A 25,316-nucleotide genomic window follows, 5' to 3' on the forward strand; every position below is an offset into this window, starting at 1 on the left:
AAGGATGTAGTCCAGCTGATGCCTCTTCCAATCCCCAGGTGCCTTCCATGTGTAAATTCTTCTCTTTGGCTTCTTGAACCAAGTGTTGGTAACAATCAATCCATTTCGTTCACAAAAGTCAATAAGCATTTGACCTCTGTGATTCCGTCTTCCTAGTCCATGTGATCCAACAATATTCTGATATGGTTCATCTCCAACAATGCTGTTCCAGTCTCCCAATATGATGCTGTTTGTGTCTCCTCTTCCATCTTCCTGAAGAATTTCTTCAATTGTGTCATACAATATAGAATAATATTATAAAGAATTTAAGATTCTCACAGCACTGGTTATAAAGTTCTGTATTACGGAATATAACACTGCTTAGTCCGTTGTAAGTCAACGGACGTTTCGGAGGACATGTCGCCTTTATCTTCAGTGTCGAAGAATAATGAAGAAGTTAGCAAGCAGAGCTTTTCCTATTTCCTAACTGATTCATGCTGGTTTCCTGCTTGGGTTACTCTCTGACCTTGAAGACGGAGATGGCATGTTCCTCCGAAACATTTATTGGCGTTCGACAGACTACACCATACCCCAAAAAGTATTACTGTACATATGTTTGCTTATACTAAGCCTGCTCACAAATTCACAACGTAACTGCTTCTTGACAGATCTACAAGCAGACCGTGAAGTTCATCTACTGAGTGAATGTATAGATCCACGTGTTTTTGACCTAGGCACTAGTAGGAAGTGAGTGGTCAGCTTCACGCCCTGGCCGCTTTACCCCAGACAAAAGAGTCCCTGTTACACGTTGGATAAGAAGCTGGAAGGTGGGGGGGGGGGTTCAAAGCCGGTCTGGACGACGGGGAGAAGAGAAAATTCCTGACCCTACCGGGTCGCTGTACCGACAGGGTTGTGCCCGCTCTCTAACACCCCATACACAATCAAGAAATAATTCCTTGCAGGAAAATGTCGTTCAGTAACTAAAGAAACCCCTGTCTTTTATGAAATCCGAAGGTTCATTACTGTTTACATAAACCTGCCATTAGGCCCTATCCACAATCAAATGAATGTAATTCCCATCCTTCTACCTTATTTCACACTGGTACATTTTAATATTATCCTCTCATTAAGCCTGAGCTACCCAAGTGGCCTCTCCCCTTCAGGTTTCCCGACCTCCACTTTGGATGCATATACGTATATCCCTTTTCTCTCACATACGTACTACATGCCCTGCCCATCACACGTCCTTGATTTGACCGTCCTAATAGCATCTAACGAAGAGCACGAATTATGAAGTTCCTCTTTGTCATTTCTCCAGCATCTTCCTCTCAATTAGTTTCAAATATCCTCCCCAATACTGTACTCTCATATATTCTCGATTTAACTTCTCCTAACGTAACAGACAATTTCCCGACGTCTGCCAAACAAGTGGCAAAATTTATAGGTGTATATATTTTAATTCTTACGTTGTTAGATAGCAGATGGAAAGACAAAGATCCTGAAATGAGCGCCAGCTAGTATTACTGAATTTAAACTATCCGTATTTCTTCCTGAATGCAATTGTGATCGTTGCTATGACTCCCATATACGTGTACCTAAACTTTCCTTGATTTTCAAATCATCTATTGTCTGTCTTTGTATCATGATTCTGTCCAATTTTGGCGACGAGACATTTTGTTTACTCCTGAACCAACCTAATTACTACAGTATAATAAAGTTTATGCCTTATTTTATGGCGTTTATGTTTTCGCACAATACAATTACAGCACCAGCATATATCAGAAATTGATCATTATCTCATTAAAATCCAGTACCTCCACAATTTCTTGATCCTCGCTCGGGGCATATTCTAGACTGAAGTTAAAAAGCAATGGCGATAAAGCATCTCCTTGTTTCAGACCATTTTAAGTAGGAAATATATCAGAGAGATTTTTACTATGCTGTTTATTTTGTGTCATTTAAACACATTTTATCTGGCCAAAATAGTTTCGTTGGTGTACAAATTCAATCACAATACTGTACACCACTTCTCTCCTAACTGATCCATACGCTTTACTGAAGTCTACAAATAGCTCATGTATTGTCCCATTGCATTCCCATTTTTCTCCAGTATCTGACAAATGCAAAATATCTTAAGAGTATCTGTTAAGTAGAAATCCACACAGATGATCAGCAATAATTTCATATACAAACGGAGAATGCCGGATAAAATTTTGTTACTTCGTAGTTAATAAAAGTTGCATGCCTTTCACCCTTCTCACAAGTACAATAATAATTGTCTTCCGTATTCCAAACATAATTCAATTTCAAGGAAATAGCGGCTCCGGTCTAGAAAATCGAAATTAACAGCCATGGGGATTCGTTGCCCTGACCACGCGACACCCTCTATCCGCTAAAGTTGGTACTAACTTCATCGACAAGCGGCGGTCGCTCGGTCGGTATAGTTCGCTTGCGGACTAAAACCACGGAGTTCAATTTGTATGAAATCGCTACGCTGTCCGTCTGTGTCTGTCCATCTGTCGGTGTATCCGTTCTTATCTGTCCATCTGTCTATTTCCCCCTTATATAATTTTAGGCTCATGACACCATCTAGATATCTAAGTATCCCCGTTAATTGCTGTTAGAATGCTTATGAGATCGCCTTGTTTTGTGTCGGAAATATCTGTTAGTTATCGTATGATATTACTTACTTACTCATGGAGCTGAGCCCTTCTTGAGGAGCCGCCAATTCTGCAGCTACTCAAGAATTTCACAGCATTTTATGGAACCCGAAGGTTCATTACCGTGTTCACAAGAACCCTCCACTGGTCCCTATCCTGAGCCAGACCAATCCAATCCATACCATCCCATCCTATCTCTCTAAGATCCATTTTAATATTGTCCACCCACCTATGCCTTGATCTTCCCAGTGGTCTTTTCCCTTCTGGCTTTACCACCAATATCCTATATGCTACAGCCCATCCTATATCGTATGATATTGTTCAAAATATCTCCATTTTCAACGGATTCTGCAACCACTGCAATGTATCTGGCTTCTTTTGCACCAACAATTTTGGGAATTTTTAATCAAAACACGGTTTATGTTGCTCTAACGATGCTTCTTGTCTGAAATGTTGATATCTGCTGTAATCCTCTCGCACACCCTACTGACGTCATTCAAGTCCATTTTCTTGTTTGCACTACTTCAAGTTAAGCAGCTTTGTTCTGGAATTCATTTTCTGCGTTTTTATATTTTCTATTAAGTTTTATTGGTGTCTACGTTGCTACATTAAGTTTATGGTGGCTCGTTTTGATAGTCTGTGTACATATTCTTAATGCCGAAGAAGCTAATACTAGTGTTCGTGATCAAGTAGTAAATAATTGCACAATCGAACAACATAACTGGCGATCTGCGTACAGATGACGGAGAAGTGTAGCCGACTGAACCAACGCAACAGGATGGTACAACACAGAACATAAATTCTAAGTAGATTTTAAAGGGTTCTGACGATGGTGTACAACACACAGAATTACTGTGTTTTTGGACTTTTTCCATCATCCGGTATTCTAAGGAACATAATATTTTGGAAACTGGATCTGTTTCCGTCCTCAGGTGAGGAGGGAAGACACCTACTCAGTTTGGCCCCTTAGAAAGAGCTAATTAATATCAATCACTGGACTGAGATTAGCTCTTTCTAAGGGTCCCAACTGAGTAGGTGTCTTCCCTCCTCACCTGAGGACCGAAACAGATCCAGTTTCCGAAACGTCGTGTTTTCTGTTTTCTAGAATACCGAGCGATGGAGAAAGTCCAAAAACCCAGTAATAAATTTTAAGTTCCTGTGGAATTCCGGGGATAGCGTAGTTGGCTGACGCACTATGCTACAAGCCAGAAGGGCGCAGGTTCAAGCCCCGATGATGTGGATTTTTTCAATTAACCTAATCCTTCCTGCCGCATTATGGTCCTGTGGTCGAGTAAGCCTCTAACAGAAATGAGTACCAGGTAGATCTTCTTGGGAGGGGGGGGGGTTAAGGGAACCCGGCGCGTAAGGCTGACAACCTTACCTCCATCTGTGAGCATCCTGTCTAGAGAAAATGTGAAAGCCTCGACGTCTCACAACCGTATAGGCCTTCACGGCCCATTATAGGGATAACTTTACCTTACACATAGATACGCCAAAGTCAGCAAGTTTAGTCATACGGAAATGCAGACACATCAGGTATGTTCCAAATACCCTTCTCATTGGTATGCACAACACGGTCCTTCTTCCAGAGGGAAGGCAAGGGGGCCTTGCACCCACCGAAATTTAATCATTACTTGATCCCAAATTCACCAAGTTCCCGGAGTGAGCAAACTTGCTCTGAGATTCCGACCGAATGACGGATTATCCTGACGAAGGCGTCTAGTTTCTATGTAGTGTCTTCGTTTGGTGAGAGCTCCTGCATGCACAAAATGCTTTCATTCCCAACAGTGGCATCACTGAGATGAAGGGAGATTCTTTCTTTCAAATCGCAGAATTAGCCTCAAAGCACAGCGCGTGTAGAAAAACAACTACTTTGTGGGATTAATGGTTGTCACAGTGGTGATCACGAAAGGTTCTGTCTTCTCGCCAACCGACGTTTCGTAGGGACATGACGCCTCCTTCTTCAGGCCTGAAGAGTAAGCCAGCATGTAACAGGTAGTAAGGTGCCTTGAAGATGGAGGTGACATATTCCCCCGAAAAGTCAATTGACTTTCACCGGAATACACGGTGTTACGTCCCCAGGAGACAGAGTTCTCCAATTACATGTTTGTTTGAATTAAATTTACTGCGAAATACACATCATGTGATCAAACGCATTACGCCCGTATTCCGCACCGAAAGGATAGAGTAAAAGTACTACACTCGGATAGGCGGTTATTGATATTGTAACATGACGCCTGAAAGCCGGAAGTGCGCAGTCAGAGAAGCACAACAGAGACGTCTGTTGCCAGACAACGGCTAGGTAAACACTTTTTCCCGTAGCAACGACTTACCACGGCAACGGCTATGCAGAATAACATAGGAAGTCTTAATACATGGTATTCTGCCTGCGGTTCGCACCGGGTCATGAAAGGACATGAAACTGAATCCCAGGAATTAGACTCGAGACTAGAGACCAGTCTGAGGTTCAGACAGCATTGAGAGATTGCTATCCAGAAGGAGTTCAATGTGTGAGCTGTAACTGTAATAGAGACGTCCAATAAATGCAGTCATCAAATCTAGAACCCATAATTATTAGTCATGCTACCCCGTATACGTGACAATATAAATCCTGGATTTAACCAAACATGGCAGATCCAGAGGTCCGGGTTCGATTCCCGGCGCTACCAGATTTTTTTTCTGAGAAGTAGTGGGGCTGGAACGGGGTCCACTTAGCCTCGTGATGATAACTGAGGAGCTATTTTCAGGAAATAGTGGCTCCGGTCTAGAACACCGAAATTAACGGCCGTGGGGATTCGTTACGCTGACCACGCGACACCCTCTATCCGCAAAAGTTGGTACTAAACCTCGCCGACAAGCGGCGGTCGCTCGGTCGGTATAGTTCGCTTGCGGACTAAAATCACGGAGTTTGTTTTATGACGGAGTGGGCATTATCAGAGTCTTCCATACAATGAGATGACGAAGTGATAGAAATTCTAGTTTCAGAGACAGAGAGAGAGAGAGAGAGGAAGTCTGTCTATTGTGGGCGCTGTGGTTAAAGTGGATCCCCCTGGCATGTGCTCACCCTAACAGAAATTAGCTGAAATGCTGTGCCTAACCGCTCTGGTTGCCCATAAGGCTCCTACAGTTGTAGACGAACGAGTTTCTTGCGTCCATGCAGACGTCCAGAACAAGGCACAACAAGAATTTTGAAATGTAAGTAGAATTTGTATAAAAAGAAATAAACTCCGTGGTTTTTAGTCCGCAAGCGAACTATATGGACCGAGCGACCGCCGCTTGTCGGAGAAGTTAATGCCAACTTTTGCGGATAGAGGGTGTCGCGTGGTCAGCGCAACGGATTCGCACAGATTTCATTATCATTTAATTTATCGCAAAATATAACGATCAGTTCTTTCATGCACGAACACCAACTGTAGGCTTTTCCATATTATGGCTAATATATGTAGAACTGGTTAAAAAATACTGTCATTTTATCAGATATATTCCAGATATGACATCTTACAATTATGCATAATATTACGGCAGATCTATTGAATACTGAATACAATTTGTTCAGGGATCCACTTTACCCGAGCATGTCGACTAAGAGGAATTTTACATCTTTATGACGAAGGGGGCCTAGACCGAAGAGCATTTTATGTAACATTTCGAGAAACTGGTATGGTAACAGTAACAGCACAAGGAAGTAACTGCCATATGACGCAAGCGTCATTGACAAAAAGGCAAATATACAGTATGAAAACAAAAGAAAAAGGAGGGGGGCTCCACTTTACTCGAACTTCCTATATACGTATGAGTCTTCGACTCTTACAAAACTCAGTCATCAGAGATTCAGCCTACAAATCAAAGAAAGGCGAGTCACTGGTAGTTCAAGTCTTTGAATCATAAAATATGACTCACTGAAAATTCAGCCTACAAAACAAACAAGGCTGCGTCATTGGAAATTCAGTCTACAAACTGAAGTTTGGCCAATGCAAATTCAACATAGGAATCAGACTTAACTGAGCAAACTAGAAATTAAGACTACGAATCAAGCAAAATAGAGTGACTGAAAATTCAAGCTCCGATATAAACACACAGAGTTCATTAAAAATTAAGTCAACTAATGGAAATGAATCCTGTCTTCGCTCGCTCGGAAGCCTGGATCGTGGGTTCGAATCCCACTCAGGGCATGGATGTTTAGTTTGTGTGTGCGCGTTTTTCTGTGTTTGTGTACAGGTAGAGGCCTTGCGACGAGCTGATCACCCGCCCAAGGAGTCCTACCGAATGTGTAAGATCTAGAAAAACCGAAGTGAACGGAGAAGTTCATGGAGGTAGGCCTAGGCCCACTGGGGCTGTAGTGCCAAGGAAAAAAATGGAAATGAATCACTCTAAATTCAATCTATGAATCATACAAAACTGAATCACTAGAAATTCAATCTGAGTCAATGGAAATTCAATCTCCGAATCGAACGAATTTGAGTCACCTGAGAGACTTTGAGATGCATAACAAGGAACATTCACGCCAAATACAACCTCCCCATCCAGAGAACTTGGCATAAAACAGAAGAGGCTTCGCACTTTTCTCCAAGAAAAATAAACATAGGCCCAATCATCCAGATGTCAACATATCGAAACCGCATTGTCAAGAAGCCTATCGAGATACAGTTAACCACCAATTTAATTAACAGATATGACTTCCCTCTGTGCAAATCAGAGAAGTGGCTAATATCAACACAGGCAGAGAGAAAAGTTCGCCGCGAATGTAAAAGGTAACTTTCACCTCAGCAGCTGACCCGCCTTCCATTTAAGGGCAACACTGCTTATTGAAATAAGTTACTTTATGAGGATGACAGCAATATCTACCATCGTCTAGCTTTCGTGAAGACCTATCAGTAGCGGTACGCCTTACAATACGTCACATTTGGCGGCCGTCCTGACCAATTACTCATATAATTCATGAAGTCTGACACACTCCTATATAAAAACTACGACAATACTTGCGTCCCTTAGATATTTAAACACGACAGTAAAAAGATGTAAAGTTGTCCCTGTGCTTAACTAATTAAGCACTACGTCATTAAGGCGTATGGGGGAGTGGGTGGGGTGACTTCTGTACTAGATGGATGTGAGTGGTCAGCTTCACGCCCTTGTCGCTTCACTCCCGGGGAAAGGGCCCCCGGTACCTATTTGATAGTCTGAGTGGGCCCCAGTGCCGGTCTGGACGCTGTGGAGGAGACGAAATTCTTGACACTACCGGGACTCGAATTCCGACCCTCAGTTGTTCAGCCCGTAGCGCAGTCGCTATACCGACTGCGCTATCAACCGTGATAGTTTAATTATTAATTAAAGGACACGGTAGCGTAGTTGGTTGAGGCATTATGCTACAAGCCGGTAGGTCGTGGGTTCGAATCCTGATGAGGCCGCTTGATTTTTCAATTGGCATAATCATGCCAGCTGCACTATGGTCCTGGTGTCGACTCAGCCTCTAATAGAAACGAGTACCAGGAATCTTCTTGAGGGTAAAGGTAGGCCCGCGTGTAAGGCTGACCTCACCACCACCTGTGAGCCTACTGTCTAGAAAATGTGGGAGCTTCGACGTCTCACAACCCTATGGGCCTCCACGGCTTGTTACAGGGATAGCGTTACTTTTTTGTTTACCTTATTAAAGCGCTCCTATGTTTGTCGTCCAGAATGTAGCAGTATACATCAGAGATTACTACACTTTCGCTTTCCTTCCGTAGTAGTTCACGTGGGACTTTTCACTCGTTCATGGGCACCGATTAAACAGTAGATAAACTCATCTAAGGCCAGGGCGCAATACACCGACCGAGTCTAATCTAATCAAATCAAAAAGAAGTTCGCGTAATCGCATTTGAAGTTGTTTCCTTATTAGGTTCACTGTTTTCATACCAAAGCTCCTCCCAACAGCGTGGCGTTAACTTGTCAGTACGCCGTTGTTCATCTCAGAATTTAAAAATGGTCGAAGAGGAAGGTTATTCGCCCAAACACGTGTTTAATGTTGACAAGACATGGGACGTCATCAACCATTTTATCTCTTCAAATTTGGCCATCACTCATGGAGCTGAGCCCCTCTTGAGAAGCCACCAATTGTGCAGCTATTCAAGAATTTTACAGCATTTTATGCGACCCGAAGGTTCATTACCGTATTCGTAAGACCTCTTCACTGGTCCTTATTCTGAGCTAGATAGATCCAGTCCATACCATTCCATCCTATTCTCTAAGATCTATTTTAATATTGTTTACCCACCTACGTCTTGGTCTTCCTAGTAGTCTCTTTCCTTTTGGCTTTCCCACCAATATCCTATATGCATTTCTCTTCGCCCGTTCGTGCTACACACAACTTCGGCCATCAGTGAATACAATATATCATATTAAACCTTAAACAAACAGCACTGTAGTTATTTTTTTATTGCTAGTGGGGTGGGACAAAGTCCCGTATACTGCGGCCACTTCTGGCCTATTGTACCAGCCCCAGATTATAGTTGAGGGTGATTGTAGAGCAATTGGTGGAATGAAGATTGGCAGGGAAAACCGAAGTACTCGAAGAAAACCTGCCACAGCACCGCTTTGTCCACCACAAATCCCACTTGACCAGACCCGGGATCGAACCCGGGCCGCTGCGGTGGGAAGCCAGCGACTAACCGCTTGAACTATGGCGCGGCCCTCCCATTTCGGCCTAACTGGCTATCATCAGGTGTACGAGTTGTTNAAGAATATATAAGTACGTATTTATAATCGCGTAAATGTTGCCTGTACTGTAATTAATGTTAGGCGGAGAACGTAACTTACTTGTTTCTTATGGCAAAAATGAATATGCTTAACGTCGTTTCACATAAATTCGCAGTTTACAATAACGTATCGATGGCGTTAAACGATAATTTACTGTACCGAAACGTCCCCTAAACGTCGTACGAGATATAAAATTGTGATACCGGTTAAGCTCTTTATCGTGGTCCTTGGGTTATGACAACGTGTACCCGATTCCTGGGAAAGGTTGGTAACTACTCACGAGAGTAGAAGGAATCGAACCATGAAATAACGGCCTGTCAATGTACAGCGCTGTATAATCCGGTTCGACATAAAGCCGACAATATGTAAGATCACGTGTCTGACGAGTCGAGGGCCACAGGTTCGCCGTACCGTATGAGAGGGTAGGACGAGATTCTAACCGGATCGCCACGCGGCACGCGTGTATTTAAGGACTGAAGAAGGTTCCACGGGTCGAGGAGCCGTAACTTGTAACCTGTTGCTGCACAGGCTGGATAAATGATGGTTGGGACTTGCCGCTCACAAACACAGGAGAACGTTATCCAAAGGGTAAGAGGCGTTCTCCGGATTCCACATATAGACTCTCAAACCGGCTGGTACGGAAGGCACCAGAGGCAAGACGAATCCCGGTATCACGGACAGGACTTATTACAGATGTAACGGACACTTACGTTCAGTGCAGTATACAAAGAAGAACAAAGATGATGCGAGGGTAGTGACTGAGTAGTAGAGTTAAGGTGAAGTAAGCCGTAAACAGAGACTGACCACAAGGGCGTAAATGATAAGGGACGGCAGGATATTAACTGCTCCAAATACCGATAAATGTTACAATATGTTTGTCAGTCTGGTCTGGAAACAATATACGCTTACAGACTGAATGTTCTTCTTTTCACAGCAGAACAGCAATATTAACACATCATCCTTACTTGATCTCCCTTGGATAAACCCAGTGTGCCGCTTTGATAACGATCTCTTCCTGCTATTATTATGAGTACAGTCTGATGGCAGTCTATTTGAATGCTGTAAGCATCTGTTTTCAACGAGAAGAGATTGCCAGCCCCTACAACCCCTTATCCTGGACACACAGGAAATTTTGGTTTCGGATGGTTATCCCAAGCTCTCTCTTGTCCGCCCCGTCGTCCACTGTTGAATGCTTATGCCTTCACATCTTGTCATCCGTCAAGCATACACCTCCCTAGCACAAACAACCCCCCCCGTGGATTTAGTCCGCAAGCGAACTATGCCGACCGAGCGACCGACGCTTGTCTGCGAAGTTAGTGCCAACTTTAGTGGATATAGGGTGTCACGTGGTCAGTGCAACGAATCCCCACGGCCGTTAATTTCGGTTTTCTAGACCGGGCCCGCTATTTCCTTGAAATAGCTCCTCAGTTATCCTCACGAGGCTGAGTGAACCCTATTTCAGACCCACTACTTCTCAGAAAAGCTGGTAGCGCCGGGAATCGAAATCGGGCCACTAAACCACAGAAGCGGTCACACCTCCCTAGCACAATCGTCTGAATCATACGGGCTACAAAGCCTCCTCGATAGGCCGCGCCATAGCTCAAGCGGTTAGTCGCTGGCTTCCCACCGCGGCGGCCCGGGTTCGATCCCGGGTCTGGTCAAGTGGGATTTGTGGTGGAAAAGTGGCGCTTGGGCGAGTTTTCTCCGAGTACTTCGGTTTCCCCTGCCAATCTTCATTCCCACAAATTCTCCATCATCATAACCACCCGGGACAGGCTACAATAGACCAATCAGTTGCCGCCCAGCCGAGTGGACCCTGTTGGACTCCACTCCCCACTAAGCGAATTAAAAAAAAAAAAAGCCTCCTCGATCACGGCAAGGTTATGGGACCACCCATGGGACCGTGTCAGCGAATTGAGACGGGCGATTTCTTCCATTGGAACGACGCCAACCCACCTGTCGCTATTCTGTCGTAACGTTGCAATCAGAGTTGCTAGTGACAGGTACCTAAGCTTCGATCGGCACTGCAGTTTCGACCTTTGCCGGGGGGTATTCACTGCTGATAGCGTTCATATTCATCAATTAAATCGCAATTTAGGATACAACAGTGGCTCATGGAAACGATACGCCTATCTGTGAAAACTGTAGCTTTGCAACGGATTTCAAATACCGTACAAGTCCGAATATAAGGCGACACCCATTTTTCCAATGACAAAATTAAAAGAAAAAAGTTTTGACAAAACTGAACATCTCATTTAGTTCTGAAAGCATTCAGCAAAAAGTAGCAATAAATTCAAAATTCAATACCTCAAATACATTTCTAAGTATACTCACAAATATCGTTATAATTAGCAATCAGAACTTCTCATAATCATCCACTTCATTTTCATTCTTCACCCCCCCCCCTTGGCACTACAGCCCCAGTGGGCCTAGTACTATCTCCATGAACCTCTACGTTCACGTCGGTTTTTCTAGATCTCACACATTCGGTAGGACTCCTTGGGCGGGTGATCAGCTCGTCGCACACAAACACAGAAAAACGCACACACACACAAACTAAACATCCATGCCCTGAGTGGGATTCGAACCCACGATCCCGGTTTCCAAGAGCGAAGACAGTACATGCCTTAGACCGCTCAGCTACCGTGACCGGCCATTTTCGTTCTTAAGAACCCGAAAATAAGCGACCCCTCTTTCTTAAGAAGCATAATATGATGAATAATCGCCTTCTATTCAGAATAAGGTAAACAGAGGGAGCTGGTAAGAATTAAAGTCAAACGAACCGGGACAGAAGTCAGTAGCGCGCTCCTGTGAGAAGGCAAAGAAATTTGGCGTTCTATAAAAACGAGAAATTTCTTGACGAACTGAGCAACTATCGGCTTTTCGAGAAGGTCTGCTCCGTGGAAATAGCGCAATATCACCGTGATTCATAACTATAATTGAGCTCCTATGACAGCACACTCGTATGTAGCTCATGGCTAGAGGTGAGTAAATCAAATAAAACAGGGCTATGCCATCTTTACACAAGGAAAACTATAAAAATTTCAAACACAAATATTTATCAGTCGCCGGTAACGGTAGCCGAGCGGTCTAAGGCATGTAACGCTCTTCGCTCGCTCGGAAGCCGGGATCGTGGGTTCGAATCCCACACAAGGCATGGATGTTTAGTATATGCATGTGTTTATTCTGTGTTTGTGTTGTCCTGTGTTTAGGCAGAGACCTTGCGACGGGCTGATCACTCGTCCAAGGAGTCCTACCGTCTGAAAAATGATCATGAAACTGAAGAATCAGAAGCCAGGGCCCAAGGGGGCTGTATAGTCAGTGAAAATAAATACATTTATCAATCATAGTCTTTACTGAGTGATTTCCATAGTAATGTTACAGAGGTTCCTGTGACTGCATTAAAATCTTTCGAGTCAGAAATTCGGGGAAACAAACCAGTAATTCAAATACGCTTAGGACATCTTGTTATATTATAAACAGAAAATCACAAATGGTTAACAAGTAGGCTAGCACTTCCTACTTAAAGAACTCACGACTTAAAAGAGTTCATTATTTCTTTATAAAATCAAGTATATTTCATGTATTAACTCCATACTCTTTTAGACCTATAAAATCTTCTCTTAGCAACAAATACCCATTCAGCTCATCAAGAAATTCCCCGCTTTTCCGAAATGTGAACAAGCTTCAACAGGTGTTACACAAACCGACATTCTGTCGTATCTTAAACCGGCTGAATCCAATCCAAGACCTCATGTCCTAGTTAATATAAATTTCAATATTATTGTCCAATCTTAACCTAAATCCTCCAAGTGATCTCTTTTTTTTTGGGGGGGGGGTCCTTCTAATATTTTGTATGCGTTTCATCATCTGTTGAATGTTACATGTTTCTTCCATTTCATACGCCTTACACATTATTTCAAAAGTCCGTCTACGAATGAAGCCCTGTATAACACTTCGCAAATTCTAATATTTTTAGGGTGAGATGTCATCAGCCGCGGCTCCCAAACCTTCAAGCTGGAAGAACGCCTTTGTCAGCAGCCCATACCTGCTTATTCAGTAGGACTGTATTCTCAGGTATCCTCCACATGTGGATGCAGTGTCCATCCTGAGCAAACTGAGGACGTGTCACGAGTGCCACGACAACAAACCCGAAGCTATCTGGCAATCATGTGTACTGGCCAGAATGGGAAGAACTAATCACTTACTTTCCTTTCACTCCAGTTTGAATATCTGATAAAAGTGTTCAAAACGCTTTATTATGTATGCATCATGAAATCGATAAAACAATACTACAATATGCCGGTATTTATTTGTGATATACGCTGTGTCCTGATTTTAATGCCAAGTTTCAGGACGATAGGTTCACGCCTTCAAGTAAGAGTAAAGTTATTAGCTCAGCAACATGAAAAGCTCCGGTACTGTTGCGAGGCATTTATTAAGTATGCCGCTGAGACGGTCTCGAGTCGTATGATATATGTACAAAATTTCATGAAAATCGGTTCAGATGTAGAAAAGTTGTTAGGACACACAAACCCACACAGAAAAATCAAGGTTCTCCCATACGCGTAATTTTATTTTTCCAAAATAAGAAAAAGAGACTAAATAATAAACCCCAGTCGTGTATTCACAATCGCCACAGATTAACAAAACGATGCATCGACATCATTGGATGAGCACAGAGGCGATAAACTGTAAAAACTGTCAAAGAGAAATTCGTGCAGTCCTCAGACAATTCATTACACTACCGGTTCTATCCAAAAATTCTGCATATTCAACAAAACAATTGAATTTCCGGTTGCAGGACAAGATCTAAACGGATTGCGACGTACGAGTTGATCTCCACCTCCTGATGCGTGAAAATGGAAACAAAACGAAAAAAAAAATACTGTAAATGTAATTACATGGCTGCTAAATCTTACCTGCGTCTGCACTTATTTACTTCTCAGTATATGGAACTGTAAGTTAAAACTTTTAATTTTTATTTCTTCTCTGCATTCTATTGTCATGTAAATTTTTACTGTCATTCAATTCATAGCCCTTTATCTTCCCATCTCTAGCCCAAGGACCTAAAAGTTTGAAAAATACTTAACGGGCTCATTCACCTGTGGGTACGAAGCACTGCCTCTCGTATGAAGGAATTTACATAGCTCGAGACTTCTGAGAACAGAGTGCTGAAGATGACATTTGGACCTAGGAACGTGGACGCTAATATGGTGCACAAAGCAGCATACTGCGGTTCACAGTTTGTGCCCTTCAGTAAATAACATCAGGAAACGGTAATAAGGAAGACTGAGAGGGGTGTGACAAGTTGCAACACGGAAGACATAAGATATGCGTATATAATTTTACAACCTCCGTGGCCTTTAGTCGGCAAGCGAACTATACCGACCGGGCGACCGCCGCTTATAGGTGAAGTTAGTGCCAACTTCTGCGGATAGAGGGTGTCGCGTGGTCAGCGTAACGGATCCCCAGAGCCGTTAATTTCGGTTTTAGAGACCGGAGCCGCTATTTTTCCATTCAAGTACCTCCTCAATTATCCTCACAGAGCTAAGTGGACCCCGTTCCAGACTGGCTACTTCACAGAAAATCTGTGAAGCGACACCGGGACCTCTGAACTGTAGCCAGGAATTCTGACCACTAGACCAAAGAGGCGTTCGCGTTTATAATTTTAGCTTCAAAAAATTAAAGGGAAGAGGCTGTTTGGAACACTTTAGTGCAGATGGGGAAATTATATTCAATTTAATTTTGTGTGGGCTGTGAGAATGTGGACCGAATTCAGCTTCTTCACGATATGGTCGTGCGTCGGAATTTGTAAGAACGGTGATGAGTGGGCTTCATAAAAGCGGGAACACTTCTGGTCTGCTGAACATACATTACATTCTCAAGACAGACTAAACAGGTCGATACTAGCGTGGAGCTAATACATATTACAAAGAAACAATGAAGTATCTCGTAAGTGGGCGTGGTGTGCATTTAACTGACTCGGAACAAAGTGTGGTGACGGTCTCTCGCGAGAACGGCAATGAACCTCCGGGTTTCATAAAAGCTAAAAATTCCTTAACTCGTCGAGAAACTAGACCGCCTTTGTGGTCTAGTGGTCAGAGTTCCTGGCTACAGAGGTCTGGATTCGATTCCCGGCGCTACCAGATTTTCTGAAAAGTAGTGGGTCTGGAACGGTATCCACTCAGCTTCGTGAGGATAATTGACGAGCTATTTCAAGGAAACAGCGGCTCCGGTCTAGAAAACCGAGATTAACGGCAGTGGGGATCCGTTGCGCTGACCAAATGACACCTTTAACGTCAAAAGTAGACACTAACTTCGCCGACACGAGGCGGTCGCTCGGTCGGTATAGTTCGCTTGCGGACTCAATCCACGGAATTGTTCGTGGCTGAGAAACTACCAGAATCTCAAGAATATCCCTGCTCGATGCAGTGTATTTTCAAAATTTTTGACGTGAGTAATGTAGGTAAGTTGATCACGAGAAAGTAGATAGAAAAAGTTATTCATGAGGCAGTACAGGTCCTAAATTGTATTTATTTGTCCATATGCCCCTTCTCCAGGTCGCGGGTTCGAACCCCGATGAGGGCATTGGATTTTTTTTCAATTGACCTAATCCTTCCGGCCGCACTATGGCCCTGGGGTCGACTCAGCCTCTGACAGAAATGAATACCAGGAATATTCTTGGGGTAAATGGCGGCCGGCGCGTAGGGCTGACGACCTTGCCGCCATCTATGAGCCGATTGTCTAGAAAATGTGGGGACCTCAACATCTCACAACCCTATGGGCCTCCACGGACTGTTACAGGGATAGCTTTACTTCACTCTACTTTTACATGTCCCTTCTCCGAGGTGCCCGAAAATTATTTTCATTTTTATTTTACAGTGTGTTTAGCCTACTTTCATTTCTTAAAGAATTAAAGAAGACTTACGTGATCACTACATAATGGTTTGTGTGTCAGTTTGTGCCCTCACTTCAACTTTTGAGCCAGGTGACTGATTTCGCGAAACGCGGAACGAAGATATAGCACTGGAGGTCACGACACTACCGTACATTTTAATTTCCTGTGATCAGTAATAGGAACATGGCGGACGCGCGATTTTGTAAGGTTGGGAGGGGGGTGAGAGTAGTGTCACTTAAAACATGATCCCTACACAACGTACAGTAATAGTTCTTGGAAAACCGTACAACTTCTGCTAAACGTTTTGTTTGTAGAACGTAAAATTCGTGTGAAACGTTTCTTTATCTCTTAATTTCATGGCAATAACTAAAGAATCATTGGAGCTAGGTATGTGAAATTTGGAAGAGTAATTGATCATTACCACACTTACCAATTCTGTATGACATACTGTCGACAATTACAAACATGGCGACTATGAGAAACTTCGTGGTTATATCCGTCAAATTTAATAATCTATAAATCTATGCTTAAAATATAAGCACGTCATTTAAATTGGTGCGTTATAATTAGGAACAATAGTAATATAATTCAATTTAATTTAATAAAGAGACTGACAAGAGCTATAAAGAGAACTGGCAAGCGCTGCAAAAGGAACTATAATAATAATAATAATAATAATAATAATAATAATAATAATAATAAGTCTGCAGTAATATAGAAGTCTCTGTGATATTAGCGTAGGCTTCATGAGTTCTTCAAGGCATTCCTTGTTTCAGTAAGCCTGCCACTTACGACAATATGTGTTTGGGACTGCAATATGTATTTCTCTGAAATAATCTTGGCAATTCTACGGTGATAAACAATCAGATGCCGTGCCTCCCCGATGTTTTGGGCCTACGTACGAGAATGTCATGAACTTCTTCTCAGGAGCCCGCATAACCAGAATGTGGGTTTTTCTATTTTCTCAGTCGGAGTATATGTAACTGCATTTTATATCAGCGTGGTCGCATTAAATCCATGCGCCATCTGTCTGTGGTACACCTGTCGGGAAATCCGGAGGCAAGAGAGTGCCTGGGAAACCTAGCGGTTGTGTGGACTGTGTCCATCTGGCCCATGACGGGGTCCAGTGTGGCTCCTGTGAACACAGTCATGAACCTTCAGGTTTCTGAAAAGGTGGGGAAATTTTTTAACTAGGTGAACGACTAAGAAGGGTTCTGCCCCATGGAGTAACTTGGTTGGTTTGTTTGTTTGTTTGCTCGCTGTCTGTGGATCCAGCCATCACTCCCGAACGATAAATAGTCTCAGTTCAATTCTGAAGGGTTCTGACGATGCGTGCAACTTCCGGGATTACCGATTTTGGGGACTCTGTCCATCGCCTAATATTCTGAAGCACACAATATTTCACTGAAGTCGGTATAGAGACGGGCTATGGGGTGGACGGCCCGGGTTCCACTCACGGAATGGCAAGATTTTTCCATTCTTCACAGCGTCCAGACCGACTCTAGGGCCCACCCAGGCTCCTGTACAGTGGGTACCGGGGACCATTTCCCCGAGGCGTGAAACAGGCCACTCACCTCCGTTTAGTGCCCAGGTCGAGAATGGTAGAGCTACACTTCCACTTCCACGTGACACAGTGCTTAATTAATTAAACACAGGAACAACTTTTACAAGACGATTCAGAAACTGGATCTGTTTCCGTACTCCGGTGAAAGGATGCTGAGGCACCGACTCAAATTGGATCTTTTAGAAAAAGGTCCAGTGACTGAGGTTGGCTCTTTCTAACGGACCCCATAGCGGCTTCCGTAGTCTAGAGGTAACGTTCCCACCTCATGACTCGTGGTACGCGGGTTCAAACCCGGCGGAGGTCGTCGAATTTTTAAGGGCGGAAAAATTCAGGGAACAAGTCCTCCGGGAGGGACTTTAAGCCGTGGGTCCCGTGTCGTAGCTTTACGGCACGTAAAAGAACCTCATATGTCCAAAGAAGGTCACTGAGCCAAATTCAAGGACGTTTCCCGCCCAACAAGTAGTCTCTAACACCTCTGATAGATGGGGGAAGCATTATAGATACCGCCAAGCTAGTGGAGGCCGAACTCGCTGGCTCGGTCGGGACTGATGGTACGCACCAATATCGGTAGGATATAGAGACTGGTAGAATATCATAGAGGGAAGCACAATGGACCAATACTGGTCTAAGTGCATGGGGAAACCCACCCTCTCCAATAACTAACTAACTAACTAACTAACGGACCCCATACTGAGAATCCTGACAGAAACAGATCCAAAACGTTATGTTCTTTAGAACAGTACATGATGGGCACAATCCAAAGTTCAGTAATACCGAACTGTGTCCACAACGTTCTTCTGTCCTCACAGATATCCACACTCATCATCTATCATGTGTGGCTGGTACAATATGCCACTAGTGGTCGCAGTACCAAGTGGACTCAGTCTCACCCCACTAAAAATAAATAAATAAAATACTAGGTGAAAATCTTTCGTAACTCTGCGTACTTGATCTGTACCAAAATCTTTAGCCTTGGCCCAAAACTTCAAAGACAGTTTTTTTCTTTTTTTCGTAAATATGAGAATTACATATTGGCGTAAGATGAAACATGTTTATTATTTGTTGTGCTATGGTGAACATATGTCATTAAAGAATACATCTAAACGTCGTTCCAAGTGACTTAAATGCTGGTTATGTGTAAAGGCAAAATATAATGGTCCACATTTTATGAAAAGAGCACACAGTCATCAGCAGGAATCACCATAGTTACAGGAGTATGCGCACGTGTGCGTGAACATTGAACTGATTTCATTCGGATTGGCGCCGCGTCTTCGAATACACACGAAGTTATCACCGCAGATCATGTGATGGTGCGACGTCTGAAAAACTACGCATGTATAGCCAACTTTCGTGTGTAAACCCGTTGCGAGTGGAATAACCTGAGTTTGGTAACCATAAACAAGACATGATTCCTTTCTCCTTCCTCAACAGTAGACCAGTTACACGCCTAAGCAGTATGTGGCGATAAAAACGCTTATAACGCAGTCTAACATCCGGTACATTTCTCCCCTGCTTCCACATTCACAGCGGCTGTGTGGTCGCAACAACCTTAACTGATGTGTATACCCGAATTTCAATTTGAGGAATGGGACGTGAGCATAGTGTCACGTTCAGCCTCCATGTTCCTCGTATACCTCAATAGAGTAGTAGTAATAAGGCAGTAGGGTCTTTGTTGCCATGAACCAGGCCTAGACAAGGCCTCACACCTCCATAATTCTTTGATTAATTTATTTCAGCACAAATCAGGCACGCTCCACATTATGACCTGTCAACGTGCAGCACATTCCAGACTACAAATACTTCAAATGCTTTCAGCTACAGAAATTATTTTTATCGCAAACACTGAAGTTGGTCTCTGACATTAAGGGAGGAACATAGACTGAGGGTGTTTGAGAACAGGGTATTGAGGAGAATACTTGGACCGAAGAGAGATGAAGTGACAGGAGGTTGGAGAAAACTGCATAATGAGGAGCTTCATAACTTGTACCGCCAAGTATAATTACAATGATCAAGTCATGGAAGATGAAATGGACAGGACATGTAGTACGCAATGGGGAAAGGAGGAATGCATATATAAGATTTTGGCGGGAAAGCTGGAAGGAATAAGGTTACTAAGAAGAAGGTGGAAGGTTAATATTTAGACGGATCTTAGACAGGATTAGGTGGCATGAACTGGATTGATCTGGCTCAGGATAGGGACCAGTGAAGAGCCTTGTGAACACGGTAACGAACCTTCGGGTTCCATAAAATTTCGGGAAATTCTTGAGCAGCTGCTCAACTGGCGGCTTCTTAAGAAGAGCTCATCTCCATGGAGGTAATTAGTTACACTGAAGTTGCTGCTTTTCCTGCAAATGTTTACTGAAGCAATCTGTTCGATTCGCTGTGATGGAGGAATGCTAAATTGCTTTGAAATTTGAGGTTCAGATTACGGTGATTGTTCCGTAACATAAAGGCCCTATAGTTAAAGAGCATGCAGTAAAAATGTATTAAACAGGCGTAAGTTTAATAGCATGTGTGATGACATCGATTGTCAGTCGATTTAAATTTATAACCGACTACTATTCACCATTAATCGACAATATTAAATGGTAGTTGTCCCTGCGTCTAAGCACCATGAACGGTGTTAACCTCGGTATTAGAGACAGATGATCAGTCAGCTTCATGCTTCGTTTGCTTTAACCCCCGGAAAGAGTCATGGTACATTTTGCACATCAAACAATATGGGATCCAGAACCGACCTGGGAGTAGTGATAAAGACAAAATTCCTGCTACGATAGGGAATCGAACACCGGCTGCCCAGTTCGTAATGAGCCTTTTTACTGAATTATTCCGGTTTATGGTTATATTAAGAAATTGGTAAGTTAACACTGTCACGAAAATGTGTATCATAATTGGACCATGGGACAGGAAATAGAGAGAAAAGCATACAGAGGGTTTTATAATACGTATTTTTGAACAGATACTGTGGGGATCCAATCAAAGGGGATGAGGTGAGCGGGACATGCGACGGCTTTTGGGAGATACGTTAAGTGCGTAACAAATTTTAGTCGGAAAACCTGCAGGGAAGGCAACACATGGGAGACTTAGACATAGATTGGAAAATGTTATTAAAACGGATATTAAAGAAATGTAATGTGAATTCCTTTGGCACAGTAGAGGGAACTGTGGTTTGCCTCTTCCGAAGAAGATAATAAACTCTCGCTGTTTCTCTGACAAACACAAATCTGAATTTTAATTCAGATTGTTGATACAAGAGGAAAAATAAATATTTCACACTTACTTATATAGGGACTAGGCCGTGCCATAGCTCAAGCGGTTAGTCGCTGGCTTCCTACCGCGGCGGCCCGAGTTCGATCCCGGATCTGGTCAAGTGGGATTTGTGGTGGACAAAGTGGCGCTGGGGCAGGTTTTCTCCGAGTACTTCGGTTTTCCATGCCAATCTTCATTCCACCCAAGTCTCCATCATCATAATCACCCGGGCTGGCTACAATAGGCCAGTCAGTGGCCGACGTGCCGAGTGGACCCAGTTGTACTCCACTCCGCATTAAGCGAATTATACAGTGACTAAATTGTTCGAACCCAAGGTTATTTTTATTAAATATTCGACTAACAAAACAAAAAAAAAACAAAATTCGTGGCTTGTAGTCCGCAAGCGAACTATACCGACCGAGCGACGGCTGCTTGTCGGCGAAGTTAGTGCCAACTTTAGCGGACAGACGGTGTCACGTGGTCAGCGCAACGGATACCCACGGCCGTTAATCTCGGTTTTCTGGACAGGAGCCCCTATTTCCTTGAAATAGCTCCTCAATTACCCTCACGAGGCTAAGCGGACCCCGTTCCAGACGCAATACTCCTCAGAAAATCTTGTAGCGCCGGGAATCAAACCCGGGACCTCTGAATCTGTAGCCAGGAACTCCGACCCCTAAACCACAAAGGCTGACTACATCTGAAAGACTGTGTCCCGTAAGTATTTTTAAATTGTGTTTATTTTGATAGACACACGCTATGTTGACTTCCCTGCAGTCATTATGAAACGAAACAGAATCATTCGATAGTAGGGTACTTCCCTTAACCCACTGGCATTCTTTGATGACTGACAGACGTTCCGTCCATTTGGGAGCCGTTGTCTACGTTTACGGCTGTGGGAAGTCACAACAATTTACTGTCTGAACAACAGATGTATCACATGTATGGCTGTACACAAGTTCGGTGTACGATTTGGGGAATTTGTTCTTAAATATTTAATCTGATGTGGATATTTTGAGGCGACATAATAAAAGAATATACCGAAGGATTAACAATAGTCCATGAAGCTTAAGTTTAATAAACAGCCGAAGGATTAACAATAGCCCATGAAGCTTAAGTTTAATAAACAGCCTATCTCTATCAGAAATGGTTCAGGCATTTCATATGTAACTGTGAGTGCCGATTTGCTCAATGTTTGGTTCCTGCATATTTTTTAGACAACTGTCAATCGTCGTCATTAAGTAGTCAGTCAGCTACATGACCGGGGGGGGGGGGCGATTAGGGCATTCGCTACGGGGCTTCCACAAAACAGAAATAGAAATCACAGATTTTATTAATAAATTTGCTTCTATAAAATCACGGAAAGTTACTATATATTCTTAGCTATTACAATAAGAACAAAGAAATAGGCATTATTACAATCTAACTCTGTTGTTACTGACAGGGGCCTCCACATTTTGCTTGCCCCGGCGCCACCACAACCGTAAAACGGGCCCTGGTCCCTCTTTTTGCACAAAAACTTTCATGACCCTTATTCAACTTACTGACAGCACTATGCTATAAGCCGGAAGGTCGCGGGTTCAAGTCCTGATGAGATCATTGGATTTATTCAATTGACCTAATCATTCCGGCCGCACTACGTCCCTGGGGTCGACTCAGCCTCTAACAGAAATGAACACCAGGAATATTCTTGGAATATTCTCGGGGGTAAAGGGCGGCCGACGCGTAGGGCTGACACCCTTGCCGCCATCTATGAGCCGATTATCTAGAAAATGTGGGAACCTCAACCCCTCACAATCCTATGGGCCTCCACGGCATGTTACAGGGATAGCTTTACTTTCTACTGACAGTCGTAATACACTATCTCCCGTTACTCGTGATTTGAGAATGCGACGTTTAAACTTTATAAAACACACTTGTTTCATGCTCTTTTACTTTTACACTCCGTCCACGTTGTTCGAGTATGCGTAAGTTCGATCTGCACCGTAACTTCTTGATACAAGTATTTACCATCATCAGACCACGAACAACTGACAATTCAATTTTCGCGTATTGATATCAGCAGTGTTTCTCTTCTTGCAACACGAATGTACTGGGAATATAGATAAGAACACAAGCGATAAACACATTTTGTAAGAAGTGAGCACCTTCCTTCTCTTTGCATAATAACAATTGGTTCTAATATAACCAAACGGATTGTCTTCGAAGGTCACTTCATGTGTTCGCTTCCGAACAATGTCATTAACTGCAATTATAATACCTTCTTTAAGTAGACTCACATACACGTACATCAATATACAGATATGGAGGCCTGTGTGAATTTGTAACATATTTCTGCAAACTTTCATGAGATAAACGCATTTAAAGAACTATCATCTCCGTTTTAATTCACGCATATCAAACCTTCGCTAATTTAATCAAGGCTACAGTTTCGTGATTCATCTTCCCTCTCTGCCTCCTGCCAAATCTGAGGCACAGAATTTTTAAACGCCTGGTATTCCGTAAGAAGGAATTATCCACTATTAATTAATCAATACTGACTCTCTAACTTACACTAATGAAGCACTAATGAAGAGTTTTGCACTTTGTAGTCTTTATTAAGCCTAGGATTATGATATGGGAGTGTCTAGGTAGGAGTATGTGTAGGGAAGATGAGAAAGGTATAGAAAATTCAAACGGAAAACACGAAAAGAACTTGGGATATCTACACACATATATTGGAGAATGGAGATAACCTAAAAGTAACAGAGAGTGAAAGTGAGAGCTGAATTCGTCTGGCTCAGGATGGCTTCCTGTGGACGCTGTAATGAATGTTTAAGTTGCACCGAAATTTTATGATCGGCTGTGGGACTAAAAGCTTCTCAGGAGGGACTGAAGGGTTAATTTATACCAGTGTTTATCGTTGAAGTATATAGTCTACTATTAAGGCCTACGAATTGTATTATTCACATCCACCAGTAAACATACTAGGCCCAAAAAAGGCAGATTATCACTCTTTACCTGAACACACAGGGACAAGCCTGCACACACGTGTGCATGAACAGACTTCCAAACAGCCATCTTCCACAGTAAGCCAGTTCCGATATATTTATATTTGAGTTTGAACCAATATTCTGCTTCAGTGCTTACCTTCAGAAGTCAGCGATGATCAAACTGACGTGAAAATATAAAGGCAAATTATAACTGGATGCACCACCGGCTAACAACAGTTCTGATCGAACACTGTTCCCCAACGAGGTTTGTACTTCCTGACCCACTTCCGTCGGTTTCTCTTCTGTTTTCGAGTTCCCACTATCGACTTTCCTCGAAATGGTAAGGCGACAGAGAGGTATAAACCAAAAGACAAGACGAGTAAAACGATTCTCTAACTATACCTACACAACCCAACTCGGCGGCTTCTAATGGCCGTCTGATCTCGTAACCGCCTTCACAGGCAGAGAACATAGACTATTGAGGGCCTTGCCCCCTCACCCTGCACCGACACTCTCTGAGCTGTATGACGTCACGGACACGGTACTCCTTCCCCTCTCCCCGCCCTTTCCGCTGTTCGCGTCATCCTTCCACCCCACCAGAGTCGCTTGTTGTTGGTTCACCTGACAGATATTCAGTTTTGTACTACCCATCTACAATATGTATCCTGTTCAGAACACTGTCCGTCCTGTCAAGAATTGCAGTCAAGTAGTTCTGAAAAGATAAGCGGCCTGGTATGCATAACAACAAATACAGAATTATGACAATCCATCTGGGCTAAAAAAAATGTGGCATGTAATCTATTACTAGCGCCAGTCACTTCGAACATACCTATATTCCTGCTCCACTGTTTTATCACATTCGTACTAGCATAATTTTATCGTAAAATGTTAGAGCTGGTAAAATACGTAGCAGGCATGGAGAGAGGAGAATTTCGTATGAAGGTTTAATCAAAATAATTTTAAACATTTTTTGTACGAGCCGTTTCACCGCTGAACACATAATTAGAAGAAGTCCATCAAGTGCAACTAGTTTCATATGAGTAAGCAGACGATTTACTTTTACATGTTTCGGCCATCGTTGGCCATCATCAGCAGACATAGCCAACAATCTGAATAACTGCTTTACGTATGTTGTTTGAACAGAGGTTGTTACTAGGCAACAGCTCGATAAACACGTTCCCGCGGAGACAGATTCTTGGTAAACATCTCGTTGCTAGGTAATGTCTACAACAATACGCCACAATAGTAGACGTCGATTGTTA

The 25,316-nt window shown here is 43.1% G+C and overlaps 1 protein-coding gene across 1 annotated transcript in view; it reads right to left on the reverse strand.

Annotated features, from left to right (window-relative positions):
• Positions 1-24,513, reverse strand: part of LOC111872368 (elongation of very long chain fatty acids protein AAEL008004-like) — a gene marked incomplete in the record, with an annotated part of 182,219 nt that extends 157,706 nt beyond the window's left edge. The window contains 1 exon segment of the mRNA XM_033754660.1: positions 24,212-24,513.
• Positions 24,514-25,316: the final 803 nt, after the last annotated feature.

This window comes from Cryptotermes secundus, unplaced genomic scaffold (genome assembly GCF_002891405.2).
Source record: "Cryptotermes secundus unplaced genomic scaffold, Csec_1.0 scaffold144, whole genome shotgun sequence".
Taxonomy (NCBI): Eukaryota; Metazoa; Arthropoda; class Insecta; order Blattodea; family Kalotermitidae; genus Cryptotermes; species Cryptotermes secundus.